The 14,130-nt window shown below is 48.2% G+C and overlaps 1 long non-coding RNA gene across 1 annotated transcript; it reads left to right on the top strand.

Annotated features, from left to right (window-relative positions):
- Positions 1 to 1,738: 1,738 nt before the first annotated feature.
- On the top strand, positions 1,739 to 11,776 carry LOC105492406 (uncharacterized). Its single transcript, XR_011609489.1, has 4 exons — positions 1,739 to 1,889; positions 2,804 to 2,963; positions 8,332 to 8,458; positions 10,551 to 11,776. It is a non-coding gene; the product is annotated as an uncharacterized lncRNA (long non-coding RNA).
- The last annotated feature ends 2,354 nt before the right edge of the window (positions 11,777 to 14,130 follow it).

Here is a 14,130-nt window from a genome sequence, read left to right as displayed (position 1 = left end):
CCGCAGAACCTCAGTTTCCCCTTTGTAATTCTCCAGGCTTCCAACACTTTCGTAACTGGTTCTCCATATCAAATTCCTACTGTTTGAAATACCTGGTCTCTGTTGTTCTGACAGGACACTGAGCGAAGTGACCAGTATAAACCATGGGCAGGGGCTCACATGAGGCCAAGTTTGTCTATCACTAAGGTCCGAGATTAGGACCAGCAGGTGGCTCAGCTCCCCATGCTCATTCAGAGACCCAAGTTCCTTCCACACTGTTTCTTCCCCACTCCTTCAGCACCATTCTCATCTGTGTGACCAAGACTGGGTCCTAGCTCCTCCCATGCTCAGGTGTATAGGAAGAGGACCCAGATCAAGGAACAGCCAAGCCCCAGTTGTAAAGGCTTTGGTCAACAAGTGACCCCATGTCTTCTGCTCCCATTAGGGCCACCGGAGTGCAGGGGGAGCTGAGGTATGCGGTGTAGCTCTCCAGCCATTGCCAAGCTGCAGTCCTGTTGTTAGAGAGGAAGGGAAGATGGATTTTGGCAGAACCCACTTCCACCTCTGCCACCTGAGCTTTGTGAATGCACACAACTCACTTAAGATACCTTCCTTGTAGGGTTGTGGCAATGGCTGAACGAGAATAGCATAAAAAATTCTTACCCCAGTGGTGGTATCAAGGAACCTTCAACTAAGGTCAGTGCTCACTGTCTACACCAGGACTGACTGAACCCCAGTGGGTCACAGTGACTGTGAGTGAACCTGGGCTTCTGGGGAAGGACCCAGAGATGCCTGCATCTGCTGCCTCCTGCTGACGGCCACAAGTTCAACCTTCAATGTGAGCAAGGAGGTGACGTCTCCTTTTGTCTACTCACTCATAAGCCCTGGTTAGCATCTTTGTTGCTTTATAGTTACAGGCTGCTTTCAAATTGGCGTTCAGGACAGGCAAATTACACCCTGTAATGGAGCAGATGGTAGGTGAGGACAGAGGCTTTCCCCAGCCGTCACTGGTGGCTGAGCCAGGTCCTAAAAAGTGTCATCTGTCATTCCTTTTAAAGGGCTTCTATTCCTGTGTGGCTGGAAACTGGGGAAACCTGGCCTCTGGACGGCTCCCAGTCAGTAGTCACGTCCCAGTCCCAGGACGGCTGAGGGTGGTTGCCATGGCAGTGGACTGTGCTCCTTTCTTGCTTTCAAAGGAAGCTGGGGCTGCCCAAGACAACGAGGGAGCCTCCGTCTTGGGAGGTTGGAGGCCTTTGTTCCTTTCCCACTCCTCTTCCCCCATCCCCCCAGAGAATGCACAGGACCTCATTATGCTGCTTCTGTCTTGCATACTATAATTTGGGTAACAAAAGCAGCTCAAGATGGATGGAAGCCATCACAGTTCCTGGCACCATGGCCCAAGGATGAACTTGCTTCTCAGGGTCTGATTGGTTCTCTCACGAGTAAGCTCACAAAGTCAAGTTTGAGTCTACTCCTGTGGGTAGAATGGTTCTATTTGATTGGTCTTATTTTAGGGACCAACTACCTAACTAACTAATCAATTAACCAGCTAACTTTCTTTCTCCCTCCTTTTCCACCTCTTCCCCTTCCCTCCCTCCTCCACCCTTTTTCCCTCTCTGCCTTCTCCTTTCTCCTTCTCCACCTCACTTCCCTCCCTCAGTTCACCCTCCCTTCCTCCCTTCCTGCCTCTCTCTCTCCTTCCCTCCCCTCCTCCCCGTTTCTTCCTCTCTCCCCTCCCCCTCCATTTTTCTCTCCCCCCTCCCCTTTCCCTTCTTGCCCCTCCCCTGGCTTCCCCACCCCTTCCAGCTCTGCTCTGGCTGAGGTTATGGAAATACATAAATAACACTTGAGCCTTGATCACCACCTGGAGTTGGAGGAGACATAGCAGGACACATTCATGATAAGAATCTGTAAGTGTTAGGATGGTGTTTCCCTGGCTGCTGCAAGGGCTCAGAGTGGGAAGGACCACACAGAGCTGAGATGGGGTCAGAGGTGCCCTGAGCTGTGCTGAGTCTGCATGTGTGTGCCTGTCTCCAGGGGGAGCAGGACAAGCCCAAGGCGTGGGGTTGGGGCAACAGGAGGTTCCAGTCAAGGAGGATATGGGATGAGGCTGGGGAGTGTGGCAGGAGAATAGATCTTGGAACCCCCAAATCACTAGCTAAAGAGAAAAATCCAGCTGGGAACTGCTTAGGGAAAACCTGCCTCCATGCTATTCAAAGTCATCGCTCTGCTCACTGAGATAAATGCATGTCTGATTGTCTCTTTGGAAAGGCTAATCAGAAACTCAAAAGAATGCTGCTTGTCTCTTATCTACCTACAAGGTGGAAGCCCCCTCCGCCTTTCCTATGGAACCAGTGTTCCTCTTACACGTGTTGATTGATGTCTCATGTCTCCCTAAAATGTGTAAAACCAAGCTGGGCCCTGCCCACGTTGGGCACCTGTCGGCAGGACCTCCTGAGGCCATGTCACAGGCGTGTGTCCTTAACCTTGGCAAACTAACTTTTCTAACTTGACTGAGACCTGTCTCGGGTATTTGGGGTTCACAGGAGTGTAGCAGGTTCCAGCCCCCAGAGAGGGTCAGTGGAAGGCACTTGGGCCCTAGCCTCATGGTACCAGGGAGCCACTGAAGGGTTGTGAGCTGAGGAGGAGAGCTGCAATCAGATCTGGTGGCCATGTAGAAGAGGGACTTGAAGGATTGGACTGGGGGTACAGGGGCCAGTGGGATAGTCTGAATTCCATGGAGAGGATGACAAGGAGGACAGGGGTGGTTGGGGGCCAGCAGGGGCAAACGGTTCCTTGCTCCCTCTACTTATTCGTCCAACAGGAAACAGAGCCTGTCAGGAGCTTACCATCTAATCCTTCACTGCCTGAGAGGAGATGAGAGCTGCTATTCCCACTTTAAAGATGAAGACATTGAGCCTAGCAGAGATTGAGAAAAAACAATCACACAACTAAGAAATGGCAGCATAACAACAAAAATCCAGGTAAGATTTTCCCCCCAAAGTCCATGGGCATGTGGGAATGGACATTTCCATGGTCCTGCCTCCCATTCTCAGTAAATGTCCGCTGGAGAGTTGGGGTCAGCAGACAAATGCGCCCTGCGCTGCCCAGAGCAAGACTGCCCAGCCTCACGGCCTCCTGAGCCTGCCTGTCTGGGCCTGTGGTCCACAGCCCGGGTGCAGCTCCCCAGTCTCTCCTGGTCTCCAGCGAACCCACACATCTCATTCTGAGGGCCCCAGCTTTCAACAGTACTTCTGGGGAGTTGTGGGCTAATTCGTCAAATTTAGGAATGTCTGGCTTATTTCATTCTCTTCCCAAGGGATACCAATTCTGGAAATTAAAATGGCCCTGGCTCTAGAAGGCCCCTGAAGATTGAGGCTAATGTGGGAATTTCAGGACTTGGGAGGGAGCTGGTGTGGGTGTGAGGGCGGTGGGTCTTCTCTCTCACTCTCTCCTGCTTTTCCACTCATTGTACCGTGAGATGTGCTTAATGTCATGTTGAATCTTAACCCAGTCCAGGAAGGCAGGTAGAATGATCCCCATTTTACAGATGAGAAAACCAAGGCAGAGAGGGGATGTATAGCTCAGCATCACCAGCTATTAAGCAGTGGTGCCAGGATTCAGTCCTACCACAAAGCGTCAGTGGCTGGGGTGATGCTGACCTGCCACCCACTCCTGTGCAGGCAGCACTGCAAGTTCCCGTGAGGCTGGTGTCCCAGAGCACCTGCAGTCTGGAGTCCATTCCAGCACCTGGTCCTACTCCAGGACATACAACTTTATGTAGGATTTTCTCTGTCACCGCAGATGCCAGCTCTGTGAGATCATAGCCCAGGTCTGCTTCCTCCTTACTACCTCCTTCAGGGCCTACCAAAGTCTGAGCCTTACAGCAGGTGGGGATGAGGACGGCATCCCCTGGAACGGGAGCTGCCACCCCAACCCAGAGGGGACAGAATTGGGAGAGTGTAAGTGTCCAAAGAGATCCACAGAATGCACGCCTTGGCTGAGTGACACTGAACACTGATGGCCTATGATCCCCACCAGGTGGCTCACTGGGTAACTGTTGACCCTGAAGCCCTTGCAGCGCCCAACCTACAGTTCTAGGGCCCGTGTTCCGAACGTGCATCCGGGGTGAGCACGCCCACCCCGCCTCAGCATGGCTGAGCATATGTCCTTTCAGGGAGTAGCGTATTTCCAGAGACGCTCAACTGCAAAGGCGGTCCTGGAATTTAAACACGTTGAGAGCTGCATGTTATGAAATTAGAGCAGTGTTTCTTTCCCATTCCCATTATCTCCTTTCCATAAATGAATCTGCACGAGAGGCTGCGATTCCTGTCAAAAGAGACTCGGCGCTCATCTCAGTGTCAGGGGCTGCAGTCCAGCCAGCACTGCGAGTTCCCACCCTCGCAGCCTTTTAATAACCTGACTTTCGAAATTTCCTGGTGGACGTGGCCTATGAAACCCAATCTACATCCCAGGACAGACCTGGAAATTTGAAAAAGACTGTCTCTCTCATCATTTTCAAAGAGAGTAATTCACTGAAAAACTTATGTGCTCGAATCAAACCTCTTATTGTGCTTCTGGAGACACATCTTTGGAAATTCCCTTTGGCCAGAGACAGGTCTGGTTCCATTGAGAGGAGTCCTTGTCTGTCCCATGCCCATCATGATGCAGAAGGGGGTGGTGCAGAGAAAGAAAGGTGCCAGATCAAGGCAGAAATCCTTCCCTTTTGAGCCCCTCAACCCTGTTCTTAGGCCTGACCACCACTCCTCCAGTCTCTATTTCTATAATCTTGCTATTTCAGTATGTTACATAAGTGGAATCATGTGGGATGTCATGTTTTGGGATTGGGTTTTTTTTGCTCAGCATAAATCTGTAAAGATTGACTTGAGTTGTTTCATGTATCCACAGTTTGCCCCTTTTTATTGCTAAGTGGTATTCCATGGCATGGAAATACCGATTTTTTTTTTTTTTTTTTTGAGATGGAGTTTTGCTCTGTCACCCAGGCTGGAGTGCAGTGGCACGATCTTGGTTCACTGCAACTCCATTTCCTGGGTTCAGGTGATTCTCCTGCCTCAGCCTCCCGAGTAGCTGGGACTACAGGCATGTGCCACCATTCCTGGCTACTTTTTTATATTTTTAGTAGTAACAGGGTTTCACTGTGTTGGCCAGGATGGTCTTGATCTCCTAACCTCGTGATCCTCCTGCCTCGGCCTCCCAAAGTGCTGGGATTACAGGTGTGAGCCGCTGTGCCTGGCCTAAGGAGTACCGATTTGTTTAACCCTTTACCCACTGAAGAATATCTGGGTTGTTTCCAGGTTTTTTGTTTTTCTTTTAATTATGAATAAAGCTGATAAAACATTTGTGAATGGGTTTTTGTGTGAACACAAGTTTTGATTTTTCTAAGTTACGAGCCTAAGTAAGCAGTGGCTGGTTTTTATGATGGCTATATGTTTAGTTTTCAAATTGTCAAATGATTATTAAGCCGAATTTCTGGAGTTGCTGTCTTACTTTACTCTCCTACCAGCAATGTATGTGTGCTGGTCTCTCCACACATTCACCAGCATTTGCTGTTATCACTATTTTTTATTTTCATGTAGTGATATCTCACTGTGGTTTAAATGTACATTTTCCCAGTGGTTAGTGATGCTGAACATATTTTCATGTGCTTTTTTGCCATCTCTGGATCCTCTTCAGTACATGTTTGTTCAGATCCTTGCCCATATTCTAAACAGTAAGTTTGATTTTTTTACTGCTGAGTTTTGAGAATTCTTCATATATGTCTGATACTAGTCCTTGTTAGATGTGTGGGTTGCAAATATTTTCTACAAGCACATAACTTGTATTTTCATCCTCTTAATAGACTTTTTCTCAGAGCTAACATTTTTAACTTTAATAAAGTCCAATTTATCATTAATTTACGTGAAGATCTCTTTGCCTAGCCCTAGATCCCAAACGCAAATATTTTCTTTTTTTTATAGTTCTATTTTTTTTTTTTTTTTGAGATGGAGACTCACTCTGTCACCCAGGCTAGAGTGCAGTGGCACAATCTTGGCTCCCTGCAACCTCTACCTCCCAGGTTCAAGTGATTCTCCTGCCTCAGCCTCCCGAGTAGCTGGGATTGCAGGCGTGCACCACCACGCCCGGCTAATTTTTGTATTTTAAATAGAGACGGGGTTTCACCATGTTAACCAGGATGGTCCTGAACTCCTGACGTCAAATGATCCTCCTGCCTCAGCCTCCTGAGTAGCTGGGATTACAGGCATGTGCTATCATGCTCAGCTAATTTTTGTACTTTTAGTAGAGACACGGTTTTACTATGTTGGACAGGCTGGTCCCGAACCCCTGACCTCAGGTGATCTGCCTGCCTTGGGGCTCCCAAAGTATTGGGATTACAGGTGTGAGCCACTGTGCCCAGCCAAAATCTCCCACTTTATTGTCTTCTGACTTGTACATTTTTTTAACTAAAAGTCTTATGCAATTCCTGTCTTTGTTCCTCTGTATGTAATATGCTTTCTCCCTCTGTGGCTGCCTTTAACATTTTCTTTTTATAATTGACTTTCAACATTTTAAAGATGATATGCATGGATTTGGGGAGACGGTTTAACACATTTATTCTGTTTGGTGCTTTTGAAGAATTTGGGTCTGTGGCTTGGTGGCTGTTATTAACTTTGCCTATTATCTTTTCAAATATTTTTGCTGCTTGGTTTTTCTCTCTTCTCCTTCCAAATATACATATGCTAAACTGTTAGATATTATCCTACAGCTTTTGGATACTGTTTTTATTACCACTACTTTTTTGTGTGTATGTTTTAGTTTGCATAATTCATAGTGACTTATCTTCAAGTTACTGATTCTTTTCTCAGCTGTATTGATTCTGTTACTGAACCCAATAAAGCCTCTTTCAACTTTGTTATCATGCTTTTCATTTTTCACGTTCTCATTTGATTATTTCCTGTAATTTTCATATCTCTCTTGAAGCTCTCCCTCAGATCATGCATACCATCTAACTTTTCCACTTGAGATTTTAACATGTTAATTATATTTATTTGAAATATTTCATGTAATAGCTTCAACATTTGTGTCATATCAAAATCTGGTCTTGTTGATACTGTTTTTTCCTCTGTGTTTCTTTGTGTGTCTTACATTTTTGTATAAGAGCCAGATATCTTTAACAGAACAACAGAGACTTATGTAACTAGTGTTAATGCTTGGAAATGGATATTCCTCTGTTTTGTTTTTGGCTAAGACTTTAGTGTAATAATTTGAGTAAATCTGGTCATAAGTTAAGCTGTGGTTAGGTTTTGTTATTGTTGTGTTCATGCTTAGTGCAATATGAGTTTCAAACTCTTCTCTGTTATCTTGTTTTTAGGGTAGGGTTCTCACATTAGTGAACACTCAATCTTTAGAAATTCATTAAAATTTGTAAATAACCTCTTCTTTTACAGTGTCCATTGTCTGTGGCTGCTCCTTTCCTTGGAGGTGCCTATTTTCCTTAGATTTTGGATTATTTTTCCTGCAGTCTCAGCTCTCTGATTTATTCAAGAAAGATTGTGATTTTTGCAAATTATCCAAATTTTTTTGGTTGTAAGATGAGAGCAATGCTCCTTCCAGTTTTTTAATATCTGAATCAGAAGATTTAATTTCCATAAAGCCCATTGTAAGTCTTTGGTCATTTATGGCCTGGCCAATCTCATCCAAATTATGTAGCCTCTATGAGACAGTTTTCTGATCTATTAAAGGTAAACAGAAATACTTATCTCAAAAGGTTGTTAGTTAAGATTAAATTAAGGATAAAAAAATATGCATAGCCATAGTGCCTGCCATGAAAGAGCACATTTTAATGCTCCTCTGCTTTCTGTCACCTGAGGAAGTGGATTAAGGATGTTTTACCAATGAGATTTCTTTTAAATGATTTGTGTCAACCAGTCATTATAAACCATGTGACCTCATTTGTCTGTCATTATCAGAGAATGGACATCATCCTCATAGAGTCAGAGATAATTTTTCAGAAAACTGAAGTCTGTTACTAGAGTTGAAAGTCTGCATCTGATGACCTCTGCAGTGTCTCCTTAGCTGTTTGTCCTTAGCTGGAGAGTGTACTGTCTACTGAGTTTGTCCTTAGCTGGAGAGTGTACTGTCTACTGAGACGGCCCTTTCGCACAGCTCTAGGGGGTACTGGGATTTCTGTCTTTGGGCTGAAGGCTGTCTTCTCTGGCTCCTGCTGTGTGGTCCCAATGTTAGTTCTTGTAACAGGACTTGCTCATCTGAATCCTCATGGCCACGGCTTCCTTTATTTATGTGAGGATAGCTCTTACCTACCCTCTGCGTAAGAGGGCGTCTTGTTGTCTGCAGGTGAAATCCATTTGTGGACTTTTCTTCATGCGGCAGGATATCCTGGCCCACAGTCACATCCCACTAGGTCTCCTCTGCTCAAGCCGCTCTAAGGATGCAAGTCCATGGACTGAGTCCAGCGCTCCAGGTAAGGACAATCAGTGTTGTGTCTGCCAAGACTGCACCTCCACTGCGCCAGATGCTGACCTTCCAGAAGCCAGTCCAAGTTTGTGCTAACCTTTTGGGAGTCAGCATTTCTGCTGACTCTTCGAATAAAACCCCTAAGCGTCAAACGTGTTGCTGCTAAACTGTACGTTCTTAATGCAGTCGGGTTTTAGCCCCAAGGACCACAGATGATGCTCGTTTTTATTGAGTGTGATCCTAGCTGGATTTGGCCTTTTTCTCTAGCGTGACAGAGTCATTTTGTGGTGCTGATTCTTCCCTCCGCCATATGCTTCCTACACCGTCTTTACATCCGTGGAGCTGATGAGCTTTGCTGACTCATCTATCCTGTAGCAAAGGTCAGATTTGGAGGAGCCTGGAGGGGGCAGCTCAGGTTCTTTAGGTTGCTTACTCGCCCACCTTGAGGGTTCCCTGTCTGACGGAGGCTGCCCCTGTCCCCAGCTTCTTGCTGGCCTCCCAGGCTCATGGACACAACCGGCATTTTTGGTTTACATTCCTGCCATTTTATTCGCCTGAGGTTTTCCTATCAATATTAGCTTTCCTGGTGTTTCCCCGGTTTGCCTCCACTTCCAAAATGGTGGAGGGACTGTCAAAAAGGAGCTGCCACTAAAATCCTTCTGAGTTGTCTTCATGGACCTCCAGTGACTTTTAGTCCTTTGAGTTCACCCATCCCCCAGACTGCCAGCTTTGAGTGTTAGAACTCCCCTCTCCTTATGCACAGCTGCCACCCTCTTCCCTTAGACCTTACGGAACACGAAGTCTAGCCCCAAATCACGTCCAACTTCATCTCCACGTATTTCTTGAAAGCAGGCTCTGCATGACTTTGTACAACTTGTTGATGTGTCAAAAGCCAATAGGATGAGGTAAAGGGTCAAAGACAGCGCCTGGTGGAGCTCACCGGAAACCCCCAAGGCCAACTTCATGAGGCGTCCATTTCAGCCTGGCTGCTCAGAGCACATCACAGCGCTCCAAGGTCTCCAGACTGGCTTTAGGCTTCCTTTCCACTCCTTCACTCCTGCAAACCATTTTCCTTGAATGATGAAAGTAAAATAGAAATTGGGGAATTCATTTTCTTCATTGCACCCATCAGTGTTATCAGTGTTATGTCATTAGCCCCAGATTTCAGCTCTGACTTCCTGAATGCATGCTGTGAATGTCACTCCCCCAATACCCGCCCATGAGGTTTAGACATTTGAACTTGTTTTGTGCTTTCCCGGCTTGGAATTCTCTTTTTCCCTCTTTCTGGTCTCAGGATTTTTCCTCATTTCTGAGTAAGAGAGAACAAAACTGGAAGTAGTATAAATTAATGTAAGAATTTTCTAGAGACAGTGAGAGGATGGAGATCAGTTTTTTATAGGAAAGGCTAAAGCGTATTAATTTATTTTACAACCAGGGAAGGAAGTCGGGGTTCTGAGGTAAGCTGGGGGCTAGAGAGGGTAGGGAAGAGAGGGTGGAAGAAGAAAGCCTCTTGGGTGGGACTCCTCGTCTGCCGTCCACACTCCTGATTGAAGTTGCTTCTTCCTGGCTCCCACTTGGCTCCTTTCTTTAAATTGTGCATGTGTCTGCAAAGAGCACCATATTTAGGAGATCCACGCCAGTGGGCTCTGCAATAGTAGCTTTAAAGCAATTCAGAAAGTATTCATTGAGCGCCAACTGTGTGCTAGGCCCTTGCAAATTTCTTCAGGTTGAGGAGATAGTAACGCAGCCCCTGTTTCAAGCAGCTCAGAGTCTTGTGTGGGAAAACAGTTCAATAAACACCTGGCAATCATTCTCTGTGTAAGCGCCTTGCTGGGTGTGTGGGCACTGTGCAGTGGGAGCAGGAGGGGTCAGCTGGGGAGCGGGCAGTGAGGCCGCCGTGCACTACGGGCAAGTCTGGGATCCATCATCTCAGCAAGTGCAGAGAGGAAGGTCCCAATTGGCTCCTCGCATTGACTGGTAGAGAGTTCTGTATATGGGGGCATATGTCTGCCGGGGAGTCCTTCTCTGGCTGCCATCTCCCCATCCCCTACCCCAGCATGCACTTCTAGATCCTCTGTATTTAATTTCTCTCTCAACAGAAACCTTTCTGTGGGTGATTGTACAGTCCCACATCTCCCCATTGGAAATCTAGCAATACCCGGAAGGGGCAAGGGCAGAGGAATTTGCCTGCAGTGCTGCAAGAGTGTACGCTGGTATGATGTCTGGTGAGTCTCCATAAAGGCAAAGGTGCTCATGGCCCAATCAGCTCACCTGCAGCCTCTGCCCTGGAGAAAGCCAGCGCACAGGCATGGGGTGGCCGACCCAGGAGTGTTGTTTGCACCACGACTGCACGAGCAGAACGCTGCCCATCAGCAGTAGATCAGGACTGGATGGAGAGGATACCAGTGACATAGAGTGCTCTAGAGATTCCCATTTATCCGCCTTGACAGAGCTTGTAAAGTGTAATGTGAAGAAAAGGAGCACGTCCTGGGACAATATGAACGGTATCACATCATTTACAGAAAGGTTAAAAACCAATAAAATGAGGCCTTAAAACGTTTCTGGACAAATCAATACGCAGTAAAAATACAAAACATGCGCGACAGTGACAGTGAGTTCCTGAGAGCAGTTACCTTTGGGGAGAGAGGAAGGGGAGTGGGATGGAGGAGAGGCAGGCCGGAGACTTCGATGATCTCTGTAATGTCTGATTCCTGCAATGAGAAGAAAACCTGTCCTCCACTATGGACACATCACTGGCTACTGACCCTCTCTCTCCTATTTTATAGTCAAATTTCTCCAAACCACAGTCTAGACATCTAGTCTCCATGTTCTCAAATCTCAGGCGTTCCTCAGCCTGCTCTCCTCTGGCGTCTGGTCCCCTCAAGACATGGAAACAGCTGTCACCAAGACCCTGATGATCTCCAGGTCACTGAATCCCACAGGCAGCACAAATGTGGTGCAGTGGTGTGCATGCGTGAACACTCACATTGTTTCCAGCATAGAAAATGCGAGTGGATGTGTCACCCAGTTTTAGCAAGTCTTAGCATTGTTCGTTACTTGCTTTGGATTTCCTTTGCAATGCCCCACTCCCTCCCTCGGTCCGTCTAAACCATTTCCCTCTGAGAGCTTCTCTGGTCTGCCGCTTCTCTCTCCCACACTGCCAGCGCGGCCTGGTCACACTGAGGTGTGGTTCATTCCAGGCCCCAGCATGTACCAGCCCTATGACCTGGACAGGTCCCTGGCCGCCTGTGCCTCAGTTTCCTTACTGCAAGATTTTTGGGAATTGAATGACCTACCACCTATAAAACTCTCAGGACAGAGCAGACTGCAGAGGTGAGTGTCCACCCACTCTGTCTTGGGCTCCTGTGATGGACACTGGGGGGTTCACCATGCATATGCCCTCCTCCAGCATTTCCTACACTGAAGACAAAAGGGCTTTGGAAACGGAAACTGTAGGTTTCTCTCTACAGTCTCCAGAACAAAGAATCAGCTGGCCAGGTCCCCAAGGCCTGTGTGGCCTGGCCCTGCTCACCTCATCAAAACCACCCTCTACTCATGCACTGCTCTTCCCTCTTCACAGGGTCTTGGGATGTGCTGCTCCGTCCTCCTGGCCTGGTAGCCTTTCTTGCTATCTTGTCAGCGTTCACCTGTCACTCAGACTGGATCCCTTTCAGACTCACCAGGTGTGGATCTGCTTGTGTAACGAGCTCTCATTGTGTGATGTGTCTTTCTTCAGAGTGCATGTAATGATATAGTTGTTTATTTACTCAACAGTGGTTTCTTGGGCACCTACTATGTGCTGGAAATTGTACTTGATGCTGGGATGTATCAGGGAACACACAGACGTTGTTCCCAGGCTAAGGAGCCTCCAAGCCCTCAGGAAGCTCCATTAAGCAGCAGTTCCGAGCACAGTGAGGCCACAGAGGAGTGAGACAGGTGCATTCCAGGTGGCATGCAGACGGGGTCTGACCTAACAGGCAGCCTCTGGCAGGCTTCTCCAAAAATACCCGAGGCAAAAAAGGGGAAGGGAAGTCCAGGCAGCACATTGGAAGGTTCTAAAAGAGGAATGCTCATGGCACTTTTGAAAAATCAGTCATGTAAAGAGCAAATCAGGGAGAGGAGAGACTGGGGGAGAATGAGGAGGCAGTCAGGATGCTGGGAGGAAAGAGCGTCATGGAGGAAAGGGGCCCTGAGGCTCTCCAGCGAGGCAGCGAGGCCAGAGAAGCATGCTAGCAACGCCCGTGTCAGACTCCACATTTCGGGAAAGCCCGAAGAGTGGTTGGCCTGGCGACGGTCTTACCCGTCTCAGACATTAAGAAATCTGATGGCAGGCAATCCTCGGCTGGGTGGGATGCTCAACTATGCGAGAGGGGGCAGGTGCTCCCCTCGCTTTGCTGTTTGCCCTCTGCACGTGGCCTCTGATCTCAGGCATGCTGTCTCATGGTCACCAGATGGCTGCTGCTGCTCCAGCTTGTACCTCTTAGTTTCAGCAAGGAAGAGCAGGCAGGCAGAAGGGGTAAAGGGCTTCTCCTCGGAAGGTTTTGCTCTTGTTGCACTGTTGCTGTTTCATTGAGGAAGTCTTCTGCCTGCTTCTTACTGGCTGACCTGATACGGCACCATCCCGAGAGGCTGTGTTAGTAGTTTTGGTCAGGCACGCTGATATCTTTAAAAAGAAATGTGCTTGTTTTAGAAAAAGTGCCTGCCCCAGAAGATGGGAGCTGAGAATAGGTGTGGGCCCCACAGTTAAAGTTCCAGGTGGCCTTTGAGAGAAGGGCTTCAGCGCCAGTCCTCAGAATGAGAGTCTCTGAGCTGGGCCTGTTGAAAAAGCAGGTTTCGTCACCTGTCATGAGGACTCCAACTAGCAGGAAAACCCATGACATCTCCTATCCTCCCTCGCTTTGCTGCCCAGGAGTTTTGGGGCCAGTCATATACTTGAGGGGTTCAAGTTAAAGCTTTTTTATTTAAAAAAACAACTTTTAAATTTAATTTTATTTTAAACATCAAACCAACTCGACCAAATTATGTTGGGCAAAAAGTGGATCACTGCTGGGGGCAGGTGGGCCATTCATCTCCAACAAGGAGCACCTGGTGAGGGGAGGGCCACCCCCTCCTCTCCCCTCCCTTCCCTTCCCCTCTCCTCCTCTCCCCTCCTCTCCCTTCCCATTCCCTCCCTTCCCCTTTCCTCGTCTCCCCTCCTCTCCCTTCCCATTCCCTCCCTTCCCCTCTCCTCCTCTCCCCTCCTCTCCCCTCCTCTCTCCTCCCATCTTGTCCCTCCTTTTGCCTTCTGCACATGACCTCTGATCTCAGGCATGCTGTCTCATGGTCACGAGACAGCTGCTGCTGCTCTAGGCTGAAGCCACTTGCTCTTTAGAAGGGCAGGGCTGGGGAAAGCTTCCTGCAAGGTTGCAAGGTCCCAGCTCTTGTTGACTGGGGCCGGCCCAGGGCCTGGCATCTGGGGTAGCAGTGGGAGGAGGGAGAAACACCTTCCCCTCCCCAGACCAAGGAGTGCACACAGGCGGGCAGTGAGGAGGCTGGGCTGCTGTTCCCCAAGGTCCTCTCCTCTGTTCCCACTCACCCACAGGAGGGAAGTAACGGGAGAGCTTGCAGGGAACACAGCCAGACTTCAACTAAAGAATGCAGTACAGGCAAGGCGGTGCCCTGGACTGCCCTCTCTGCCCC

This window comes from Macaca nemestrina, chromosome 11, assembly GCF_043159975.1.
Source record: "Macaca nemestrina isolate mMacNem1 chromosome 11, mMacNem.hap1, whole genome shotgun sequence".
Lineage (NCBI taxonomy): Eukaryota > Metazoa > Chordata > Mammalia > Primates > Cercopithecidae > Macaca > Macaca nemestrina.
The sequence above is the reverse complement of the archived record's forward strand: the minus strand, read 5'-3'. Positions and strand labels throughout refer to the sequence as shown.